This window comes from Alligator mississippiensis, chromosome 12 (assembly GCF_030867095.1).
Source record: "Alligator mississippiensis isolate rAllMis1 chromosome 12, rAllMis1, whole genome shotgun sequence".
Taxonomy (NCBI): domain Eukaryota; kingdom Metazoa; phylum Chordata; order Crocodylia; family Alligatoridae; genus Alligator; species Alligator mississippiensis.
Window position 1 is genome coordinate 6,247,128 of NC_081835.1, and position 23,739 is coordinate 6,270,866.

A 23,739-nucleotide genomic window follows, 5' to 3' on the forward strand; every position below is an offset into this window, starting at 1 on the left:
ACAGTGCTCTCTAGACACTTGTTCGGATTTAATTTTCTGGGCATATTCCCCCTAAATGCCTCACCTGCCTATAACTTGCACCTTGAACATGGGTCTATGAAAAAGCCAGTCTAAGAGAGGTCCAATGTCTTTTGTCAATGAATCTCAGAGGCCCTACCTATAGACCGAGGCACAGGTAGCAAAGGAACCAACCTGTAAAGGAACTTTTTGGAGCAAGGATTATTAAAAAACAACAGGTCACACCTCATGCTGAAGTGGAACGACACACGTCTTACTGATGCCAGGATGGACCACAGCTCAGAGTCTCAGCTGAAATAGGTGAGCAGAGAACAACACAAGGCACCAGCTACTCATGCCAGGTGAGGACCTAGCCTGTGGTACTTTGCTCTATACCCCTGTGCGCCCCAGTTCAGGATGCCAGCAACCCTCCCTTCCCACCGGTTGCTCAATTCGGTGGTAGAAGGACACTCTTCAATCTCAGCAGACAAGTTGTAAAATGCTTTAATGCCTTACTGACTCCGAATACCAAGCAACTGGCATAATCTCAGTTAAAAGACCAGTCTCAGAGGATGCTTGAATTGGTGTTGCTACATAACCTAACAACACAGGCTGGCTAATAGCTCCTTGCAAAAGCAAACTGAGAGCAGACATATGAACGTGCAAGAAAGTACAGAAGATTTAATGCCTTTATCTTGGGGCTGCATAATTTGGGCTATCCCAACACACGTCCACTGCAGTGTAGGATTGCATTGAGCGAGGAAAAATAGATATATTCCAGAGCCCGGCTTCTCATTTCAGTTACTACATTTTATATCAGGAATTGGAGGGCAGAAGAGTCATGCGGTTGCTGTATCTGTCTGTCTGTCAGTCAGACTTTCTTTGTTTGATGGATGTTGAAATGCAGCTCCAATTCTTTCACCTACAGCATCAGTCACTGCACAATTGTTATTCTGCTCATTTAATAAGGGAGGGAGGGTTGCAAGAACAGGCCGTGTTCACAATATTGCTTTTCTGGATTAGTGTCAACAAATGCTCGGTGAAGGAAAGTACTTACTTATTTAAAAGTCCAAATGTCTCTTTTACTAGGTCCTCATCCATCATCCTGCATTAGAGCCACTCAAGGGGCTCCACTTCTGCTTTACCAGAGATTTAACATGTAGATTTCTCCCCCTCCTTATTTCACAGTCTTTGGTGGTATTAAGCTTAGTACTTCAGAAACTCCCCAGGGGAACTTCTATTTAAAGCCGGCCTTTCTGTGGGGAATTTGAAGAACATGTTGCAAGTGATTTAAAAAAAAAAAAATGTTCAAAAAAAAGTAAAAAAAGAGATATTAATAACAGAAAAGACTGGCTGGAAGAGACTGCCTGACTTCTGAAACTCGGACCCGAGGAACATAAAGCATATCTCCTGCTAACAGCACAGGGTTTGACCTTGCAGAGGCAAAAGTCTCTGAGGTTTTCAAGAGGAAAATAAGAAATGGGGAAAAAGAAAGTTTTAAAAGCACAATCTGAAAACCCACAGATGCCTTCATCAAAGGGGGAACACGTAGCAAAGGGCAAAAGAACACAGGAAAGTCTCTCCCTCTTCAGCTTTAGCGGCGTAACATCATTAAAATATCTATAATTGCATAGAACAATTCCTCCGGGAACCCAAATTTCAGTGTGGATGCACACAATCGGGTAGCACAGCTGGGACAGAGGAGGAGAACAGGCCCGTAATTAGGTCTCTGTTGTGCCATCAACATACACAACTCTTGCAGAGCTCCTTTCCCGAAGGTGTAAATCCCACACACACAGATGAAAGAGCGCACGAGTCCCATTGTGCTCCACCCGCATGTGCTATTATGCTACATATTTCACTGTGGGTTGGATTATTAAGGGCCAGCAACATGTATTAAACCAAGCAAGCAAGTAGCAGTGTAAATTTTTATGCTACCGCCCAGACAGCTCCAGTAAAACAGAACAAAACCCACTCTGAATTAACCCAGCATTATCTTCCTGTCAAGGCACAGGATGATTCACTGGAGACGGCCCCATGGAGCTCAGACAAGAACGGCACGAGGACACTTTTCTTTCTCTCCACGGCACACAACGGCTCTAGCTGGCTGGCAAGATATTTGACATTTGCTCTCCCAGCAGAAGAAAAGCACAGCCAAGCGTTCAGCCCCTACCTGCGGATGCAGCTCAAGTCAACAGCGCTCGGGCAAGTTATGCGAGCGGTAGATTGGACTATGGGGCAAGGGGAGGAAATGAAACGCCGATGCACCCTGAACTACTGCAGCCGGGAGCGCTGCCCTTATGATTTAAAGCAGGCAGAGCATCACGGGTTAATTATCTTTATAAAAGAAACTTTGCTCTCAGATGCATCTCCTATTCGTAATTCCTGCCCTGCCTTAATAATGGTGAAGATTTAACCGCCGAGATTGGCAGGTCCAGTTTTAAAACAAACACGGGTGCCCTCCAGCATGGCAGCACCTCTGCCCGCTTGGTCCGAATCGGCCCTACATAATGGCAGCTTCCCTTTATCTGGAGGACACATGAAGCCGAGAGGTTTGTATGACCTCCAAAGAAGGCAGGGGATGGGAAGAAGAGGGGACAAATTTGCCTTGATGTATTTCCAGGTTATTCTGGAGAGCCAGGAAATGGCAAGAGATGCTGCAGAAGAGATGCACTATCCCGCACAATGGAAACCACAGAAAGGAACGGTTCATTCAGCACAGCCAAGTGCAAAAGTAAAGGATGTGAACAAGACCTGTTCTGATAGTGGCACTTTCTGTATGGAGTAGCACGCAGGAAATGGTGCTTGTAACTCAGGGGAACATCCTGGTGAGAGAAAGGAGTATTTTTCACAGCAATAGCCACTAATTTAATAGACATATCATGGCTAGTCACATTGTCCTCTCCCCTCTGGAAGCAACACCGTTATTTTTCTACAATTGTTCCACCAAGTGAAACACCCGAGAGCATAAAAAATGCACTTATTAAAACTAGCCAGGGATCACCAGACATGACATGAAAGACACATGACTTCCCTTCACCCATCAGCGGAAACTGGAATTTTTATTTCATTAGGAGTTAGAATGCGTTGTATTAAAATACCCTCTTTACTGATCTTTTCAAGCTGCAATTCCCAAGCCTTCCTACCAGTCCACTTAGTCACTTCCATGCCACCCTATATACAATTATTGCCAATCTTGTGCCAAGAGTTAACAGAGGGCAGGACTTATCATGCCTCAGTCACTCCAGAGTAACCATCCCACCACCTGTACTACCCTACACTGAGAGTTGAACTTGGGCAGTTTACCCCTGAACGAAATGGGGCAAAGCTCCCCCAAGTCCACCTCTCTTTCTAGCAAATGACCCACATAAACAAGGAAAACAAAATCCCCCAACAGAAACACCTCCAAAGTTTGACCCTAAATTCAGATTAAAAAACTCACGGCTCTATGCTACTTTCTTTGGAGTCCTGGTTGTGCACTTAGTCCCCAACAGTCACAAATTTGACGGACAACCATAAATGACTCATATTCCCGGGTTACTCTGAACTTCCAGAAGCAGAGAGCTTGACAGGGTTTCAGCTTTAATACATAGCTCTGATGAGACCAACTTACATTTTATCCTTCTATAACCGTGTTACTGCTCCCAAAAGCCTTAAAGATTCATGCCACATTTACGATTCCTGGGCATTTAAAGACCATTTTTCAAAGTGCCAAGGGGAGAGGCACATGCCAAAAATAGTGTGTCCAATGCACACTAAGCACATGTCCCAGTTGCATGGAAAATTCTTGCTGGCGTGTGCAAATGGGCAGATAGATACATTACTGGACATGTGTGCACACAATGCCCAGGGGCTTACAGTGCAATCATAGACTTATGCACACAAATGAAGCACACCGTTGCACTCACCAATGTAACATGCACTCAGAGCAAATTGCATGTCCCTTGTAAGAGAATACCAAGGATAGGAAAACACAACCAGCCAAAGCAAGTTACTCTCAGCTCACACTCTACAGGGGTTGCTCCCAAACTTTTCCCACATGGTGACCTCATTTCCAGGCTCACAGGCTCATTTCCTATCCAATCCTGTTATAAATTGAGTTTCAGTCTGGCCTGTGACCCAACTCATGAGTGCTATCACCCCACTGGGCATGATGGCTCCTGGCTGGGAACCCCTGCACTGGGAGAGGGTGGTTTTGGTGGGAAAGACCCTGGGTTCAATCCTGATTCTCAGCCTACGACAGAACTGACAATATATATGTATATGAAGGTTGAAAGACCAGGCTACATGGCATGTCCAGATACCCTACTTTGCCTCAAACAAGCAACCACAAGGTGCAAGTTTAGTAAGAGATTTGGGCTCCTTTTCTCCACCCACATGTTTTAAGAAATCAAGTTAGACTCCAAAGCAGGACAGCACAAGCTTTTGCATGTAGCTGTAAAACCAAAGGGAGAAGTCCACCTTCCTCTGTTTTGCCATCTGCATTCACATGAACAGATGCTGCTAATACAAACTTTCACTCTTGCTGTATTCAGGTCCAGAAAACTGGAGGCCAAGTTATATGGCTGCCGTTGTTAACATGATCAGATAGCACGTCCCACACTAAATACTGTTTATAGGAGCATTAGGATCTGCAAGTGAAGGCAAGCCATTGTTTCTCCACCATAGCTATTACAGCAGCTCCCCTCAGGGCTATTTCAAGTCAAGGGTCATTTGCTGTCCCTACTGGAAACCCCTTTTTCTCCCAGATTTGTAACCGAGCCATTTACATTTTCAGCAGGAAGAAAAGCAGAGGTGAGCTCAAACACAATGTACTTACTATGGTAATGCCTATTATCAGCTAAATCCCATCTCGGATGAAAAGCTGTCAAAAAAAAGGAGGAGGGGAGGGAAGACAGCACGTGGTAAGAAAACATAACCAGCCTCAACTCATTTTGTTCTTTATAGGAATCTCTACAGACATTTCTGCTATGAAATACACTGCTGCCTTTATTGTAATAATCAGCACCTAACTCTGCTCCTGGCCACTGCAATATCAAATAGTCCCCTTTTAGCCTCAAGTCTCACAAGGTCCATAGACTTAAAGCCTTTCCAACCCCAGTGTATGAGCAACCACAGAGGTGTTTTCTGGAGCAACATCCTGGAAACAAGCTCTCTCAGCTCTTCTGCGCATTGGGAGAGGACCCTCCTCCTCACACTCCCACAGCGTGCATGTATGTTCATCTCATCAAAAAAGCCAAAATTCCCACAGCATAGTATCTGCAGTATCCCAAGTCTCTTCTATGCTATACACCAACTAGAAAATGACTGCAGTCCCTTCTGTGATAACCGGTTGGAAATGCTGTCCATGCATCAAGACACTGGGCAGAGCAATCTAAATGGGATAGGAAATCTTTGGTTAAAGATGGGTGCTGGGCATTCACCGACATGGGATGCAAATTTAGCTCTGCCACAGACTTCTTTGTGACCGTGGCCAAGCTGCTGCACGTTTCTGATGCCCCACTCGCCCATCTCTAAAGTGGGGAGAAGACAACTCTCCTGAGGGGCTGTACAAGGCCAAAGGGCCTGCCCATCCACCTCACACCAAAGGCAGTGGGGCCAGAATACATGGCCCTTATAAGAACAAGGCTCGTTCAGCCCGACGAAGGGTATTTATATCCAAAATAATTTGTCCAACTATTTGAGTTGGTCTAATAAAAGATCTCAGTTTTAACCAAAGAACCTTGTTTGCCTAACTAAAACCGAGAATTTTGGAAGGAATTTAAGCAATGTGTGTGCATCCCAGCAGCAGTTAGGAAAAAAACCCATGCACCAATGATGTCCTAACTGCATGGCTTCTCCAACCTTTTTCTGAAGCTGCTGGCTTTGGCCACTGCCACACACAGGACAGGAGAGCAACTGGAGCACTGATCCAAGCCGATTCCGACTCAACTCTCCCTCCTGACTTCAGATTTGCAGATTATCACCTCTGCCGATGTGAAGAGGAAAATGTTATGCTTCCTGGTTAAGGCATCTCAAATTTTAAGACATTTGCAAGTTACCAAATGCAAAAGGCTGACTACAATACAGAAGCACTGGTAGTTTATCCAGGCTCCCAGATGATCAGCAAAAAGGTCATGTACTTGTTGGGAACCCTGTGGCCTTTATTTTCTAGGAAAAGGGATTACTATGCTTTGGGATAGTTATTTCTTAGCGGGGGAAAAGCCCCTTTCAACAGCTCTGTCCTACAAATACAATCCCCTCGATCTCGCTTCTAATTCTTCCCTCCCTTTTAGGGTATCAGCACCATCCAGAAGTATCCAGACATTGCATTTTAATATATAAGCAACCCTCCAGCCCCTTTTTGCACACATCAGCAGCAGAGACATGATCACAGCCCCCAGGATGATAACCCTTCTTAGGATTTATATGGTCTTGATGTAGAAATCTGCCCTTGCCATCTCTAACTGACTGGAGTACCTCCATCATATATGTGGAACATGTTCTCATTTCTTTTCTTTAGCTCGTGCTAGGAGACAGAGAGATGAAGCCTTGATCCCTCGGTGAAACACAAGACAATCATCTGCAGGAAAAAAATCTCCCTCTGCTCTTGCTCTAATCGAGACCATTTCTTTTGGAAAACAACAGCATCTTAGTCCTGAGCACAGGTTTTAACAGTCAGGCACATCATAATAATCGCCTGCTTTCCATCTCCTGCCTCTCTTTCTTAATAAAAACTCTGAGATTGGAGTCTGGCTTGGTGACAGCTTGCCAAGCACTATTAAAAGAAGAAATATGTTTTTTTTCCTGAGACAGGGATTAGGAAGGAAACTTCCCTTTCTGTATCCCCAATGCCGTACAAATGAGATTACGAGTTTAGCAAACTGCTTCCTTTAACTGTTCTTTGAAAGCCATAATCCCCAACCCCATCCACACAGGGAAACCCAATCCCGATTACCAGATGCTTTCATGTAGCTCAAATGAGCATGCGGTGCCACACAATGTGCGGTGGCACGGGGCAGAAGGCATCACATCGATCCTGATCTCAGCTCTAAAAGCGTAAATGCAGAAACTCATGCCAAGGAAGCATTAGTCATGAAACCAGACATAGTTAAAAGTAAAGGTTTCTATGGCTCCGGTGCTGTAATAGGATCTGCCTGGATGAAGTTTATTGCAGGAACAATGCGGCCCCGGGTAGCAAGGTGACTCTCAGGGACGCTGATCTATGGGGGTGAAACCCTGGCTCATTAAAGTCAATGGCCAAACTCGGACTTCACGGGGTCAGAAGTGCTCCCACGGCCTTTCTTTATGAGGTTTTGTTCCTTCAGTGTGAACATATTGCTGTTTAAGTGCATACCACTGGCTGCAATCACAGCAAAGCATTAGGAAAGCAGTACAGGAAGAGACATGGCATTTCAGATTTTTGCTACAAATCCTTCCCCTGCTCCCCCCCCACAATGAATGCCGGTCTGCAGCGATTACTGATGTATACTATTATTTGGACAGCAACTGGCCTACAATCTCTAAATCCGTGGCGATCAACCCTTTTGTCCGATGGGCAGCGCCCAGTGGGTCCCCAGGCCAGATTCAGCAGGGGGGTTGATCAGTGCCTGGAGGGGGTCTCAGCAGGGACATAGGGAGCGGGGCAAAGGAGCAGCCTGGCCCTGATCCAGCTGCCCTGGGATGCGGGGGATACACAGGGACTTGGCCCAGCTGCAACCAGGAGGGGGAGGGAGCAGGGGCATGTCGGGGAAGGGGACACAGCACAACCCTGATCCAAAATTACAGGAGGAAAGGATGTGACCCAGCCCCGTAGGGAGAAGTATTAATTGCCACTGCTCCTCCACTGCCAAAATTTCCCAACTCATGGGGGAGCCCCATGGGTTGGGTGCTGCGGCATCTCATGCCAGATCTGGCCCTTGACGTTTGCTCTAGATAGCTGCCTTTCATCAGCACGTTCACACTAACACCATGTCAGCTACTGCATGCAGCATGTCCGAATTTTCTAAGAGCTGTCATCTACAGCACGGCAGAAACGAGGGGGAGAAGCTGAAGATTAGACTTTCCAATTAAATGCACATTTGCAAAAAAAAATATCCTGTACGTGTAGCGCCTCTGCAACTCTCGTTCCTACCAGGTCTCAGCCCCTCGATAAGTATACCCCCACAACACCCTTTTGAGTAGACCGTGAAGAAACCCTGCTCCTACACAGAGCTGCACTGCAGCCACCAGGACTGCGTGGAGTTACCGATGGGCTCCGAGGCTTGCAATTCAATTATAGCACAAATCTCCCAGTCCGAATCTGAAGCGTGAGTGTGAAAAAATGGCTTCTGAAAACCTGCTCAAAGCGTTATCCTGTGGCTTCACACTTGCACAGCTACAGCACAACAAAAATACGGAGATACCCCCCCCCCCTCGCAAGCAGGAGGAATGTTATTCCTGAGTTTTGCAAGAGGGCTGAACTGAGACACAAAAAAGCAACTTGGGTCTCACCTGTGCAGGGTAAGATGAGTTTAACCAAACGGCTTAGTTTAAAAACAGCATAGCAAAAAGGTGCAAAAGGCTGCGTGGCCTCTTATATTGGCTCAAACAAGGCTTACGTTGATTTGACTTAAATGTGCTAAGAAGGAAAGAAGAGGCGGCGGCAGGATTCAGCCTCCTTTCACAGGTACAGGTAGCACCCACGTCAGAAGGAGCTGTGTGTGCCATCACTTTATTTAGAGAGAAACTCTTTCAATTGCATTGGTGTTTACCATGCTGTGATTTCTGTAGCAAAAAATTAAAAACCTGTTAATGGAAGGGCGAGGCTGGTTTAACCAGAGGGCTATTTCCTCCCAAACTGCCTCCCTACTCGTACAGCACCACACTGAAAGAAAGAATTCCTTGGCTGAAATATCAGGTATCCAAGTTGTAGCCATATTGGTCTAGACGAAAAAGCAGTCGGGGCTTGTGGACAGAGGTGATTTATTAGACCAACAAGATTCTTGGAAAATAAATAAATAAATATTTTCTATAATAAATATTAGTATAATATATAATAATTATTATAATATAATAAATATTATATATATACACACACATATATATACACACACATATATAATTGCAAGTGTATGTGCCCAAAAGCTTGCAATTAAAGAGATTTTTTTGCAAAAATCTTGCTGGTCTAATAGAAGATATCACCTCTGTCCATGAGCCCGACAGCTTTTGGCCGAACTATGAATCGTATGAATGACGAGCATCAGAACTAGCTGCACAAGGAGAGACAGTGCTAGGCACGAGAGGTACAAGAAATTAGTAAATGGCTTTTATTATATTTTCATTCCCCTTTCCAAAGGATACCCACATCTCAACACTGTACTTTATCGCTTTATGGTGTTCTTGCTGTACCCACTACCTCCATTATAGGATTCAGCAGAGATGAGAGATTACCTTTAATTGCATTTATCTCAGAGTGGAAACCTACTGAAAGCCGAATACAGAACCAGATGCCCAGGTTTCTCTCTCTGAAGTCTTGAAGTCTTCAAACTCTGCACACGCTGGCAAAAGTCCGCTGCTCTAATTTGCACATACTCCTGCAAATTTTTGTATGACCAGCATACTTATTCCTCTAAGAAGCATCCACTCCAATTGCTTCAAATTAGCTGCTTCCAGATCCAAATTTTGTTTTCTTACCTGTGTACCATTGCCTCCAGTTACTCCTCCTTAAAACACGTATTACCCTGTCTTGATGTTTGCAGTCTTCAAATATTTGTCACTGCCCTTCTTTGCGCTGCTCTGTACAGACCATCTCTTACTTTGATGTTTATTTCCAGACCTACCCTGTCCGGTAGGAAGCTGCTTTTGCATTCCTCAGAATTGCAGTTTACCAACCAAGTCACTTATTTCAGGAGTTCCCACACTAGTAATAGAAACCACCCACCCAAGATGCCGCAAAGCAAGGAAATGCTTGGAGCAGTCTTGTCTCAGCTCCCTGTAGTTTGTTTTCTCAAAGCCTCTTGAAGGTATTTTCTTCCCATGTCCATGAGACCGAGCCAAGATGGTGTCAATCCTAGTTTGAACTCGGGACCTTCTGATCTCAAGACAATCACTGTGGGTGGAAGGGACGCACTACACACATGGACTGATGGGTCAAGTATTTCCCCTATAATGCAAGCAGTCTGTCCCAAAGGTGCATTGTCGAGTGATCCCCCACCAGGGACCTTGAGGGCTATAAAACTTCTATGGCCTGCAAAAGGCTCAGCTTGCATAATCGTCGACGTCTTAGCTGACCCCAGGACCCGAGCTGGAGTCTTTCCAGTGTTGAGGCCTCAGTAGCCAGGAGCTGCGGACTCACCCCCGCATGGGGCATGAAGGGGAATGTAACCCACCGGACAAAGGGTTTCCACAGAGATGCTCTAACTCCTCTGCACATCTCCTAGCCAGATGCTTCTTCAGAAGTACCAGGACTTAGCTTTGTTTTGGAGAAAGAAGGGCACGTACAGCTCCCCACGAAACCCCTCCCTATGCAAACAGACCATCTACTCTTATCTGCTCCCAAGGGTCTCACAAACCACCCCAAATGGGGGCTTGTTACTGTCCCTTTATGCCCTGCAGAACAGCAGCAATCCACGTGTTGCACTACACATCACTAGCAAGAGCACCTACCAGTCGGTGCCAAGTCCAAGCAGAAGGTCAGGGAGGAAGAATAGGGGCTGATATTTCAACTTTGGGTTTCTTTTCTAAACTTTTGCACGCTTGGTTTCAAACAGTCGTGATGTCACCACAATGGCCATGCTTTTGTTATTATGCATGATCCATGTCTATTATATCACACTAAACAGGGATGCAAGGGACCAAAGAGGTCATGTAGTCATCTCCAGGCTCTGGACAAACTCAGTCCTGTCTATAGGTTTGCCCACACACATAGCACCTAACGTAGCCCTGTCTATATGCTTGTACACACACAGCACCCAACAAAATATCCTTCTGTGTCTTCTCCTCTCTCAAAACAAGCCACAAGCAGGAAGAAAACAAAAGGCCACACCAAGAACAGGTTGCTGCATAAAAACTGGAGGCTGGCACTCACCGTGGCACTAGCAGCTATCCCTCCGTGCCTCGCAGACACTCCTCTGCGTCTGTAGCCACCGTCCGGAACGAGAAAGTGGTTGGATTTGTGCCCATGCAGCCATTTGTTCTCCTTTTCCCTGTTTCTTGCAGCAAATAAGAGCAGAGGCTGGGAAGGCCCTGGGGACCCTCTCTTATCCTGCTCCGGATCTGAGAGTTTTGTGCAGCTACGTAGCCTAGAGCTGGGAGCTGTAAAATCATGCGAATGATGTCAATCCTCTCCACCCCCCAATTCCTTTCAGTTATACACCTGAGACAGTTCAGAGCACTCTTTCCTGACTGACTACAACCACTGCCACTAGTGGTTATATTAGTCATTCTAATAAAAGCCCGGGCACCACATATTGATTCATTAGGGGCTTTTTAGTAGTTGGAAAATCCATCTTAAAAGATAGAATGGCAAGGACTGTAATTATTGGGCTAGAAAAAGCAAGGGAACCTAAATGAAACTTTAGACTTTGATTTCAAATTTAGTCTCCCTAACCATCACCCTACGTACCAAAAGGGTCATTCACCACTTACAAAATACCTCTTTAGAAGCCTGTTGTACAGCTGTCACATTATTATTAACTCTTGGATGAATCCCAGTGCTGCAGAGAGTAAAAGCCCCAATTCCAGATTAAAAGCCCTGGAGCTTTGAGTCTACCAAAAAGACACAGCTTGTTGCAAGCCAAGTCTCCCCAAAGTACCCCATGGCTGTAAGAATCCAGTTCAGGCTCCACTATCCTTTATTTCTGCTGCAAAAACAGACAAGGGCTGCAACTGGAGCTAATCATATAGATTCTAGTTTAAAAGGAAGATGCAACATCACTTCAGAAGTCATTAAACAGCTTTGACTAAGTGCTTTAGCCACGGCTCTGCTTCCACTGAGACGACGTAGGAATAGAGGAGTCCTTCGAGCAAAGAGCTAGGACTTCGTTGCTTCTGATCTGGACTGGCCGCAGATCTATAGGTGAAGAAGCCCTTCTATTACCAACTTCCAGTCAATGTGGTTCCTATAGCACATCTGCATTCGTCATTCCCTGCCCCATCTCCAGAGCATTCACTGCTCCCTCCACTTGTGTCTGGTTTTTCTTACTCACTAACTCTAAGCTGTGTTTGTTTTAAGAAGCTGGGACTGCAGCTCTCTGGTACTACTTTAAAAAAAAAAAAAAAAAGAAAACCACACACACATGGAGAATTACTGGTTTGCTGACAGCCGCAAAGGGACTGCCAAGTCAAGCTAGACACATAGTCTAACACAGAAAGCAATTAGATTAAAAAGAGAACACTAGACAATGAAATTAAGTCTAACAAAGGGCCCTACTCTCACGTTGCAAAAAAATCACCCATAACACCATTTCAAGTAATTCCCTAGGAAGGTATCCCTCAAGGGTGTCAAATATAAGACTCATGAATGAATCCTGATTGTCCCAGATCACCTACTAGGCTCCGCTCCAGTTATTCGGTACGTGTGAAAAGCCTGGGAAAGGATTTCTCTCACTCAAATGGGCCAAGAAATGTAACTTGCTTGTACAAGCACAAGAGCTTGTGACCGGGCATGACCCCTGGGAGACAAGGAATTAATGCTTTGCTCATGATTGGCTTTGCCTCTGGACAGCAGTGGTGGCAAGGATGCAGAGGGGCCAAGGCATCATACGCAACCGTCAATGCTCACATCATGGTATCTACGTGAGAAGTCATCCAGACTTTCACCACATGCACCTAGCCAGGAGTATGGAGGAGTGGAGGCTGCCCGGACCCTCCATCCTCTCTTTAGACAGCATCCAAAGACCAGACTGAGTCGGGACATCGGGTGCCTTGATGGCTGCAGTTATGCACATGGCTGGGAATCGAACCTGCGTCACCCGCGAGCAGACATGGATTCTACCACTGAACCGCAACAGCGCTCTCTTAAAAGCAGCTCCCTGCCATTCAAAGTGGAGAGAGGGAGAGCAATTAGCAGTGAAGTAGCTCATTAAAAGAGCCTCTCATAAAGGCAGGCTCCACAGCAGGGCTAAAGACTGGTTTTATTTTAGCTTGAAAGGGCTGCTCAGATTTGAGGGGTTTTTTTAAAAATCCTCTTTGTTTCAAATCCTATTTACTTTAAAAAAACCCTTGATATGCCCGACCCCTGTGTAGAATCCAGGGGGGTGACTTTTTACCTTGGAGGCATTTATTCTCCCCTTCAACAACCCACATTTCAGCCTTCCCTTGAATCCAACTTGCTTTCTGCCCCTTGCCAATGAACTGAGCAACTCAGCACACCCATCGCCCCCACCTCCACACACACATGTACAGAGCACTGTACTCCAGCTAGCAAGCCCAGCTGAGGAGCAGATAGAGCAGCGGGGGGCATGGCATCACGCTAATACTGCTCCTGGTACCCAAATTAACCCGATTACCTGTGCCCAGCTGCATGGGTTTATGCAGATGCATCCTACGTGCAAAGCTAACAAGCATGCCAGGCCCCAGGATGCAGCAACATGCAAAACAAGTGGCCGAGGTTCCCATGAATCGAGGAACTGGGTTCTTGCTCACCTGCTAAGTCTCAGATTGAAAACCCAGGTCTAGCCCATGACCAAACCTTGCTCTTCAGATAACTGACCTCACTTACCCACAACAGCCCCCATCCCCCAAGCACTATGATTTTCAGCCTCTGAAGAGAAGGGAAATTAAATGCAACTTATTCTGTTATCCCAAGCCTCTCATGGTCAGCACGTGCCGCCAGCAAGCGTACAGAACTTCTACATATGCATTATTGATAAATAAGTCTTCTGTCTCCAGGGCTGTCAGATGAACACCTTTCATAAGCACAAAAGTCAGAACAGCAAAGCTTACAAACATGCTCTTACAGCAGGAACAACCAGGAAAGGTAACCTGGGCCAAACTTTCTTTGCTGCCCTTGGAGGACAACACCGTGCTTCATTTTGCCAGGCAGAACCGCATCCTGCTTTCAAGGATAGACAAGTTCAGCGACTTCCCACGAGTGACTTAGCTCAAAACAGATTTGAGTGGTGAACCACTGCATCCGTGCAGCTCTGTTCAAAGTCTTTCCTTGCAGCAGGAAAGGACATTTACAATCAAGTACTTTCATGATGGAAGCACTTTAGATGCAATTAATTTTCCGCTATATATTTTTGTTGGGGAAAGCTTTCAAAACAGTTGTCTTCTGCTTTAATAAAACAATTGACTATGTAAACGATACAAGATATCAACTGGGTGGTGAGGCAGCCCTTCCTTTTAAACCTTCCTGCTCACTGAGCAAGTTCTATATGCAGCGCATTGGTTTTACTGGGAGAGCATCATTAAAATTTCAGTTAGTTTCAATTTGCTTTGGAACAAGAATCTGCTCTCAGGCAGCGAGCCTGCAAAGAAGAGCCCGTTTGCTTTATGTTACACACAGAACGAGACTCCTTGAAGTTAATGGGACCATTCAGAAACACAGAGCGAAGCACAGGCTCAAGTCTTAGCAGGCTCCGGATATTACACTGCTGTGTAACGTGAATCTGAGCATTCATCTGCTTCGCTACAGCCTTGCTGCTGTCTTGCGATGATGTGTAGGTGGAATATTAACAAAGTTAGAAAACAAAACCCTGTTTCTCTGCACGTTTTTTTTCTTTAATTTAATTAAAAAGAAAAAGTCTGTGCGAGCTCCTTCCTTTGTGTTTCCCAACAAGTCAGTTCTTGCCAGCATCTCTCAAAGATATAGGTTCACCAGCCAGGAGCCCTTCATTTTTTGCTACGTGACGCTTTAAGCACATTGTTCTTATATTACATAAATGTCAATCATGGAGGAGTCTTTGGAAAGCATTTTCATTGGAGTCCAGTCAGTTCTGGCCCGCAGAAGCACTCTCCTACAGCCTGGTCGAAGCAGCCAAAAGCTTTTCAACTCCACCTGGGTTGTTTCATTTGGCAATGCTCAGTTTAATTGTTTCTTTGCCAGTTAAAGATTCAAGCAAGGAAGAGGCAAGGGAAGGCAAAAGTAGCAAGAGGTCTCAGGATGCAAAAGGTCCAGAAAGAAGCAATGCCCTTAGCAACAATCAAAGTCTGCAAAAACAGGCAAATGCAAGCAACACCTAGGGTGCTGACAGACATGCAGCTCCCTGCTCTAACTCATGGCGCTTTACAGAAAGCATCATGAGTTAGAGTGACTCCCCAGTCCACTTGTTGGGTGAGGGGGGCAAAAAAAAAATTAAAAAAAAAAAAATCAAGCTCCACTTTGGCGCCAATCCAGATGAAGACCTGCCTGCCAGCAGCTTGTCTCTCCTAGCCCTGCACGCCGCTCCCAGCTCTGGTGCTGTCTGCAGGATGGGGGAGGGAGAAGGGAGGGGAGAGAGCTCTGGGCTGGGGTTTGCCCAGCCTGAGTTGGAGGGGAGGGAGCTGGGAAGAAGGTCATGAGAAGGATGGGGGTTCAATCCACCTGCCCCCACCCCTAACTCAGGTTGGGCAAGCTCCAGCCCACAGCTCCCTCCCTTTCCCTTCCTGCAGACAGAGTAGGGCTGAGCTGCATCACCCAGCCCCGACTGACACAGAGACTGACAGAAGTTAATGAAGCTGCCTCTCTCATTAGATGAGGGTTAATTTGTTGCATAATCGGGCACTTTTAAAGCACTCTTCAGCCCTGCACTTCTGTCAGGGCATGACTGTAGAGAGCTTTCAAAGGGCTGATGGCACAAGAAGTATCCCTTCTGTCAGCACCCTTACTGCATTGGTTTGCTCTGCCTCCCAAATCACCACTGGTCATTACAGTCCCTATTAAAAGACAGCCCAATTACAAACACACACAGCACAACACGATTGCTCCCATTATTAATCCAACCACAGGACAAGAATCAGTAGGGAGAGGGAGAAGAGGGGTCCTGACAATGCAACTCTCCCTGCCGAGCAACAGGTACACGTCCACGTTCAGGAGCCACATGGCTGAATCAAATTACTTTGAAAGAATAAAGAGCTACCAGTTTTCACAAGAGAACTAAACCATCTTCCAAGGATAGGACTTAAGGCAGGGCTGTCACACATGGTAGCAAAGGTCATTCCTTAGAGTCACCAGGAGCAGTTAGTGCTCGACAGAAAACAGGCTTCTGGGATGGCAGCTCTTTCTCCAGAAAGTTAATCCCCAGTGTGCAGAAGCATCCAAGATGTTAGGAGGTATTTTAATTTTCTCCCATGAGATACCACTCACCAACAATGATGGTATCCTCTTTCCACCTTACTCTATTAGTCATATTTTTTTATCCTTTCTTCTCAAAAATCAATACAATTCCAGGGTATGAAAGTCAGTCCAACGTGCTCCCAGGTGTAGTAAAATAAAACTGAGGCTGAAATTCCAGCTGCAAATATGGACTTTAACAAGGCCTGATTTCCACATTGAGTCTTGTATCTTTTTGCCATGGGATTGTTAATAAGGGGGGGGGAGGGGATTTTCCCAGATTAAAACTATTTTTCTCCTCTCTTATCGGCATGAAGCCAGAACAACCAGCCCAAGCAAAGGTGTATACATCTCCACTTGGATACCTGCAACACACAGAGGAAACGGGTGTTTCTTAAGCAAACTTCTTTGCTACGCTGTGAAGGAAAAAAAATGAACTAAATGGAAGCAAGATTTATAAAGTGGGACATTAACTCAGCTGGGGAACAATGCTCAAAACAGCCCAGCTCAGTCTCAAAAACTAGACTGGGCAAAACTCTGGAAAAGGGTTTAGATTCCCCATCTCCCACCGTAAGAGCTGTCTTGCCTTGAAAAGGAACTCAGCCTCCGACTGGAAACGAACCATATGGATGAAAAAGATGGTTTAGGATATCCATTATCTCTGTCTCCGTTTTATGATGTCTTGACAGTGCTGTATACATTTTCAGGCAGGATGTTTCACATTGGCTCTATAAACTAGTAGATTATACATTTATGATGGGGTTCGAACGGTTGGATACAGTTAGAGCCGCTTCCAAATGTATATTTAAAATGTGTGCGTGTGTGCACGTGCTTCTCCTCCCCCTTAAGACTTCCTTTTCTTTTCGTCTCAGTTTTGACAATAGTTCAAAACCTGAAACAAAACATGATCTCCTAGTACTGGGTATAATATATCACACGGCCCATATACAGGACTATACACTGAGAAGTTGAAAGCAGCCGTCTTATGTTATGCCCTTAAAACAAAAAAGGCTAACTGAAGCTGCAGTGTGTGCTCAATCAAGGTCCATTACACATTTTTTTCAGGAGCATGTGTGTGCATTTCACCTCCATTATACATTTTCCAGAAATTCCTGGAGTTTCAAGGCACCGTGTTTGATGGTGTTGAAAGTTTCTCTCATCTGCTCATTATATCCCATCTGTAGCATTGTTAACAGCTGTTGAAAGCACTGATGCAATAGGATTGGGAGTTGAGGGGAGAAGTTTAATGTCCCAAACAGGCTGGATCCCAACAATGGAAGCTTCCCTGTGACACCCATTTTTTAAAAGTAAAATGTTGACCTCATTAAAAAAATATAGATGCACCTATTCTAAGCTGCCCAGGGCACTCCTATTATAGAGAACCAGTCTTTATAAAACAATGACATGTTTTGAGGCTGTTACAAAGAGGCAGCTATACAAGTCACTTAATACACTACAATCTAGTTTCTGAACTCTGCATTTCATGTAATTGTATGTCCATGTGCCCGAAAGGTTTTAAGTATTGACCAATCCTAGAGCATATGGCTTGTGCTAGTTCAGCAGCATCTCTAATTGCAAATCCAAAGGCATTCAAGCCTCTGCCTCTCTTCAATCAGTCTCTTCTTCAGTGATGTGGTGATCCAAAAAGCCCCTGACCAGTCACATGGCTTTACACGGTCTACAGCTGTCCTCAGCTGCTCAGAGATCCTTAAAATGAATGCATCTGCTTTGTTCTCATCTCCATCACCAGGCAAATCTTTACCTGCACCATGAAAGTGGGAATTTATCTATCAAGCACAAAGAAGGGGTTATACTGTAGCATGCCAATTAAAATCTAACACTAGCAACTCCACTGAAACACATTATCCCTGGATTTGGGGTATAATCTATGTAAACCATCATCTAACAGCCTGCTTAAATTAACTGGGTCTGACCATGCTTGCAATCAGCTGCAAGGACCAGTCTAATTTATGCTCATTATCAATGCCTGTCCAGACAAGCACTTGCCTTCATCGTGCCAAGGGGCACCAGGGGGCTAAGAGCTGTTCCACAGGCTGTGAACTCTGGCAAGCAAGGTGCTCTTGTTGCAAGCTTCAGCTCTCAGATGCTCTTCCTTTCCAAATCCACGTGGCTCCCTGCATGCTTTGCACTGACCAATGGACTCAGTGAGGTGCAACAAAGAGACAGAGGCCGACATTGCTGGCCCGCCCCTCGTCTGGTCTTGGGCTGATGCTGTCGGTTGAAATCAGCAGGCGGCAGAGAAGGCAATGACAGGGACGGGTGTTTTCAGAGAACCATGCAAGTGGGAAGGCCTCCCAGGGAAATCATCTCTGCCCTGGCACTGTGGTGTCCTGAATCATTATTTCTCATGCATCTGCGATAGGAGTGTCTACCTCCATTTATGGAGCATCCACCACCTCTCATGCACAGCTGGCTGCCAGGGTGTGTAGAGAGATCTCTTCTGTCAAAGCAGCTGGTTAAAACAGAATAGAAATCTTTACCTGCAAGGCAGAGCACAAAAACTTGGGGTTTGATTCTCCTCATTTACCCTATTCTGAGTCAGGCACAGCCCTTTCAAGATACTGGAGTTGTGCCAGCGTAACTAAGGTTAATACCACTTAAATCTCCTCTCCCTTAACGTTAAATAGTGAAGTTTGAAACTACTCACATGCTTGCAGACAAGACCACAGCATTGCCTGGACTGCTGCCTTCCAACTCCAAGGCCCACGGTGGATGGCAAATGCCAAAATGTAACTCTTCCTTCAATTCCCACTCCTCCTGCTTAGCATAAATGACATCCTAGCTGCACACAGCTTCATTTCTACATGTCACTTTGAACAGACAGTCAAATACAGTCTGAACACTGGCCAGCACATGGATACATCCTAGCTCAAGAGTTTGTAACTCGCAGGAGTGGGAAACGGCAAGAATACAGGGGCAAATTCTGACCTGTTTTATACAGGTGTAAGTCAAGTGTTAGCCTAAAAGTCAAGATCAGCAGGATTTTAAACCCCAAACACTCAACCTGAAACACAAGCTGCTGTTACAACTACAGCAGTCACTGCTCCTCTAGATTATAGTCTGAGTTTCCCAAACCAGAAGCCAACTATTCCTTCTCTCCCAATTTAGGATACTCTGATTAGTCCTGGATTCAGTAGGCACAAAAAGTTATAGCTACTTTTCAGGTTAAGCTTGGAAATCTCAAAAACCCAACACCTTTGATTGCTACAGCGTCAGATTTGTTTTATTGTGGATTCAGAGCAGGTGAACTGTCCAGAGGATCAAACTCTACTGTTTATTAGAGCGTAGGCTACACGCAGGGTGCAGAAGAGGTTTGAAAATAAGTATGAAGGATCAGATAATGCAGCCAATTATGTCATCTAATCCATTCATAGTTTAGGCCACCACCTAAAACTGTATTTACCGGATTTGCCAAACACTTGTAGGCAGCCACACTTGCCTTGCACAGGCATGGATTTGTCCAGTTTTCTTGCTAGCTACTGCAGAAGCTAACAGGGCTTCAATGAATGTAGTTAGCACAATCACAGTTATCTGGAAGCCAGCTGTGTGCTTTTTGCCACAAACTGTTTAAAAGGATAGGACCCACTTTGCATGCAGTGTGGGGGTAAGGGCAGGAAAAGCAACTCCTTCCCACCATCCTTCCAGTCCCCAGTTCTCCGTTGAGGTTGCCACAAAGCCTGCAATGAAGGATAGTGGTCTTTACGTGTCCATCCACGTTCAACAGATCTAATCACCTTCGCCCAGTTATGAAAACACCACTTCGAATAAACCTTCCCAAGTTTAACAGTCTGCTTCGGGTTTGTTTTTTTAAGTATAAACAGAAAACTGTGGAACTTCCCCCCAGTTTCCACCGCTGAAACACATTCACAGTATTTAGTCCTGGGAAGCAGATAGCAATTTTGCTACCCATAAAACACATCAGCTTTAGCAAATTAAAGCAACAACAAAGGGTTGGCAGAAAACCACACAAAAATTCACCTGCAAGTCAGACCTCAGGAATTCACTTGCTCCTATAATGCTTGAAATTATAGGATTCCAGGGCTCATTTAAGAATAGAAAATCTCCAGACAATTATTGCCTTTGAATAAGATAACATGTATACAACTGTAGTGAATAATCACTGCCAGGCTTTCTCACTACGTGCTTTGGCGCTTTCACTACATCAAAACAGTCAAAATAAAGACCAATTATGTTTGTGGACTTAGTCAAGACCTCTCAAACCAACAAGGCAAATTTCTATATAGAACTCACCAGACTTTAAAACTCACTCACCTGAAAGGAACAGAAATCTTGGCAAGGCAAGGATTGCTACCTTCTGCAGAATAATCTCTCTCTTTTTTTAAAGGTAAGAGCAAATAGATAAACAAAGAAAATCCGTCTGAAAAAGTCAGCAAAGAACATTATTTCCGTCTCAGCGTTGTCCTTCTCTGTGTCTGCTGAACTAGCTCTAGATTCTTGCCCTTATGATCATAAAAATATCCTAGCCCAATGCAGTCCCAAGTAACCACAGTACAGCAGTCTTCTTGAGTCTGCAGATGAAACTCTCCTCTCTGTGCCTCTGCTCAGAGCTTTCCCAATGTGCAGCTGAGTAAAAACTGATTCAAGACGTGACTTTTTTCACAGTGGCCAGACAAGAAATGGACCCAAATCAGCTCAGCTGCACTCTTGCTCCCTCTTGAAACAGCTCCAAGTCAGTAGCAACCAACCTTTTTGGCAGGTGTGCCACAAATTAAGCCCTGCACCTTCTGATCCCCTTCCACTGCCCTGTGCTCCTCTGCTGATCTGCTTTCTGCTCCAGGTCCTATCTGCTCCAGGCACGCCATGCTGGTAGGATCTCAGCTTTGGGTTTTCAGTAGGATCCGTTGTGTTTGGTTTGGTTTTCAGTAGGATCCGTTGTTTTAATTGTACCCCTCAGGTTACTAGATGTCATTGGTAAATCTTTCCAAGCCCAGGCCAGAGCCTCAGCAGCTATGAAGCTATTAAATAACACCAGGTAAGCATCTAGGCCAGGGCCGGGCAATTATTTTGGGCAGAGGGCCGCTTACTGAGTTTCGGCAAGCTATTGAGGGCCGCATGACAGGCAGCTCAGGGCAGATTAATATTAATTTTCTAAATTTGTTAGGAGCCCCGCAGGCTGGATAGAACGCATTTTGCCCACCCCTGATCTAGACCTAGGCCTATTTGTTGCCTTTGGTTACATAGGCTCATGCCCATTACATCTTGGCTTAGGAGTGAAAGAGTGGAAAAGGAAATATGAGTTATTTTATTTCATGTGCCGTATTTCAATACCTGGCACTGAAATATCTATGGTTTCGATGATGAGTTCAGGTCTTGCCTACATGCATCAATTGCACATGTTTAAATAAAGTAATGGTGTCAAACAGATTAAGTTAAACTGGTCTAAATGCTCGTTAAAGCTCTCTTAATGTGGTTTAAGAGGTTCTCATTTCAGTTCAGCTCAAACCTGTGCCAAACAATTTAAACTTAACCAAACTCTGTGTTTGCCTGTTTTAAGGCACACACTTAACCCCAGCGCTCCTTCCTGCCTGGAGCAGGGGGTCGGACCCGATGATCTACCAGGTCCCTTCCAACCCTAGAAACCTATGACATCTATGAAAGGGATGTACACTCCTTTGGATGGCAAGCTGAAGTCAGAAAAGAGTTGGGAGGATGAGCAAAGAGACAGAAAACAAGGTAGAGAATATAATATGGGACCAGAAACTGAAGTGACATCAGGGGTGGAAGGAAAGAGGCGGATGAGAGGAAACAGATACTGAAAAACAATGCTGGGAATGAGACTATTCTAGGAAAGGAAAGAGGAAGCAGGGTGAAGCCAGGAAGGTAAAGCGAGTGTGACAAAGCAAGGGAAGCTGTCTAAGCTTCAAAAAAAAAAGCGAGTCTGTGATGCCACATGCACTCAGGCATGGATGCGCTGGGCTGGGAGCTGAATGCTGATGAGCCTGATGTTGCAAACAAACACAGGGCAAGCAAGGCTGGAAGGGAAGGGTGGCCGCAGGGCAGCCCCGAGCCACCCGCTAAGCTCCAGTGACAGCGCTCGCCTGCCTTCGCTGCAGCATCCAGACATCCGGATAAATACACGCCACTCGGGGCACAGGGAAATCCCAAAGGAAAGCGACATAAAAGTACCCTCCTCCACATCTGCAAAACTGCAGCTTCTCTTTGGCAGCGCCCAAAAAGGACAGGGGACAAATGCCACCAAGGAGGGATAGGTGCCGTCCTCACACGCCTCCTCCTGGACTGCGGTGCTTGAGTCTGACTCTTGCTACTATTGCTGTTGTCCCCACTATTGTCCCCATCGCGGGCACGGCTCTTGCTCGGACTGTTACAGTGGCGGGGACTATTGTTACTGTTGCTAGTCCCCCCACCCCGGCCGCCCCTGCCGGGCTCTTTCCCCGCACCCCGCGCCATGCTCCCGCCCAGCCATGCACCAACCTCGGGCCGCCTCCGCCCGCTGCGCTGCGCTGCGCTGCGCCTCCTGCTCCCGCCGGCCCCGGCGCATCCCCGCCCGCAGCCGCCTGGTCCCTGCCCGCGGGGCGGGGCGGCGCGATGCGATGCGGAGCCGCGCCCGGGAGCAGGTGCCCGCGCCGGGATGCGATGGGATGGGATGGGATGGGATGAGCCGGGCTGGGCGGGGCGCGGGCGTGCTTCTGCACGGCCCCGTGTGCCTGCCTGCCTGCGTGTGTGTGTGTGTGTGTGTGTGTGTGTGTGTAATTCCTATATGTCCCTGCGTCCGCGCGCGTGCAGCTCCTATTTGTGTGTGTGTGTGTGTGTGTGTAGTTTCTATACATGTGCCTGCATATGCGGTACTTCTGTGTGTGTGTGTGTGTGTGTGTGGAGTTGCTGTACATTTGTGTGTGCAGGTAGTTTCTATGCATCCGTGTGTGCGCGCGCAGTTCCTATTTGTGTGTGTGTGTGTGTGTAGTTTCTATACATGTGCCTGCATATGCGGTACTTCTGTGTGTGTGTGTGTGTGTGTGGAGTTGCTGTACATTTGTGTGTGCAGGTAGTTTCTATGCATCCGTGTGTGTGTGCGCGCAGTTCCTATTTGTGTGTGTGTGTGTGTAGTTTCTATACATGTGCGTGCATATGTGGTACTTCTATATGTGTGTGTGTGTGTGCACAGTTTCTGTATGTGGAGTTGCTGTACATCTGTGTGTGTGCATGTAATTTCTGTGTGTGTGTGTGTGTGTGTGTGTGGTTTCTATACATTCCCACGTGTGTGTGTATATGTGTGTGTGCATGTGGAGTTTCTATACATCTGTGTGCGTGCACACACGGTTTCTATACATTCCTCTGTGTGTGTGTGTGTGTGTGTGTGTTTCTATACATCTGCATGCATCAGTGCAGTTTCTATACATTTCTCTGTGTTTGTGTGTGTTTGTGGATGCTATTTGTGTGTGCTTGTTTGTTTGTGTGTGTGGAGTTGCTGTAGATCTGTGTGCACACGGGCAGTTTCTATGCATCCGTGTGTGTGGAATTTCTAT

General features: G+C 45.9%; 1 protein-coding gene across 5 annotated transcripts in view; it reads right to left on the minus strand.

Annotated features, from left to right (window-relative positions):
• The window catches only part of FRMD4B (FERM domain containing 4B), a 163,153-nt gene extending 140,377 nt beyond the window's left edge, over positions 1 to 22,776 (minus strand). For 2 of the 5 annotated variants that reach the window (XM_059716024.1, XM_059716023.1), the window contains exon 1: positions 20,507 to 20,846. The gene's annotated coding sequence lies outside the window, so the exon portion shown is untranslated. Of the gene's footprint in view, positions 1 to 11,044; positions 11,199 to 20,506; positions 20,847 to 22,687 lie in introns of those variants that run through there. The other 3 variants (XM_019499738.2, XM_059716022.1, XM_019499741.2) reach the window with 3 other exon arrangements.
• Positions 22,777 to 23,739: the final 963 nt, after the last annotated feature.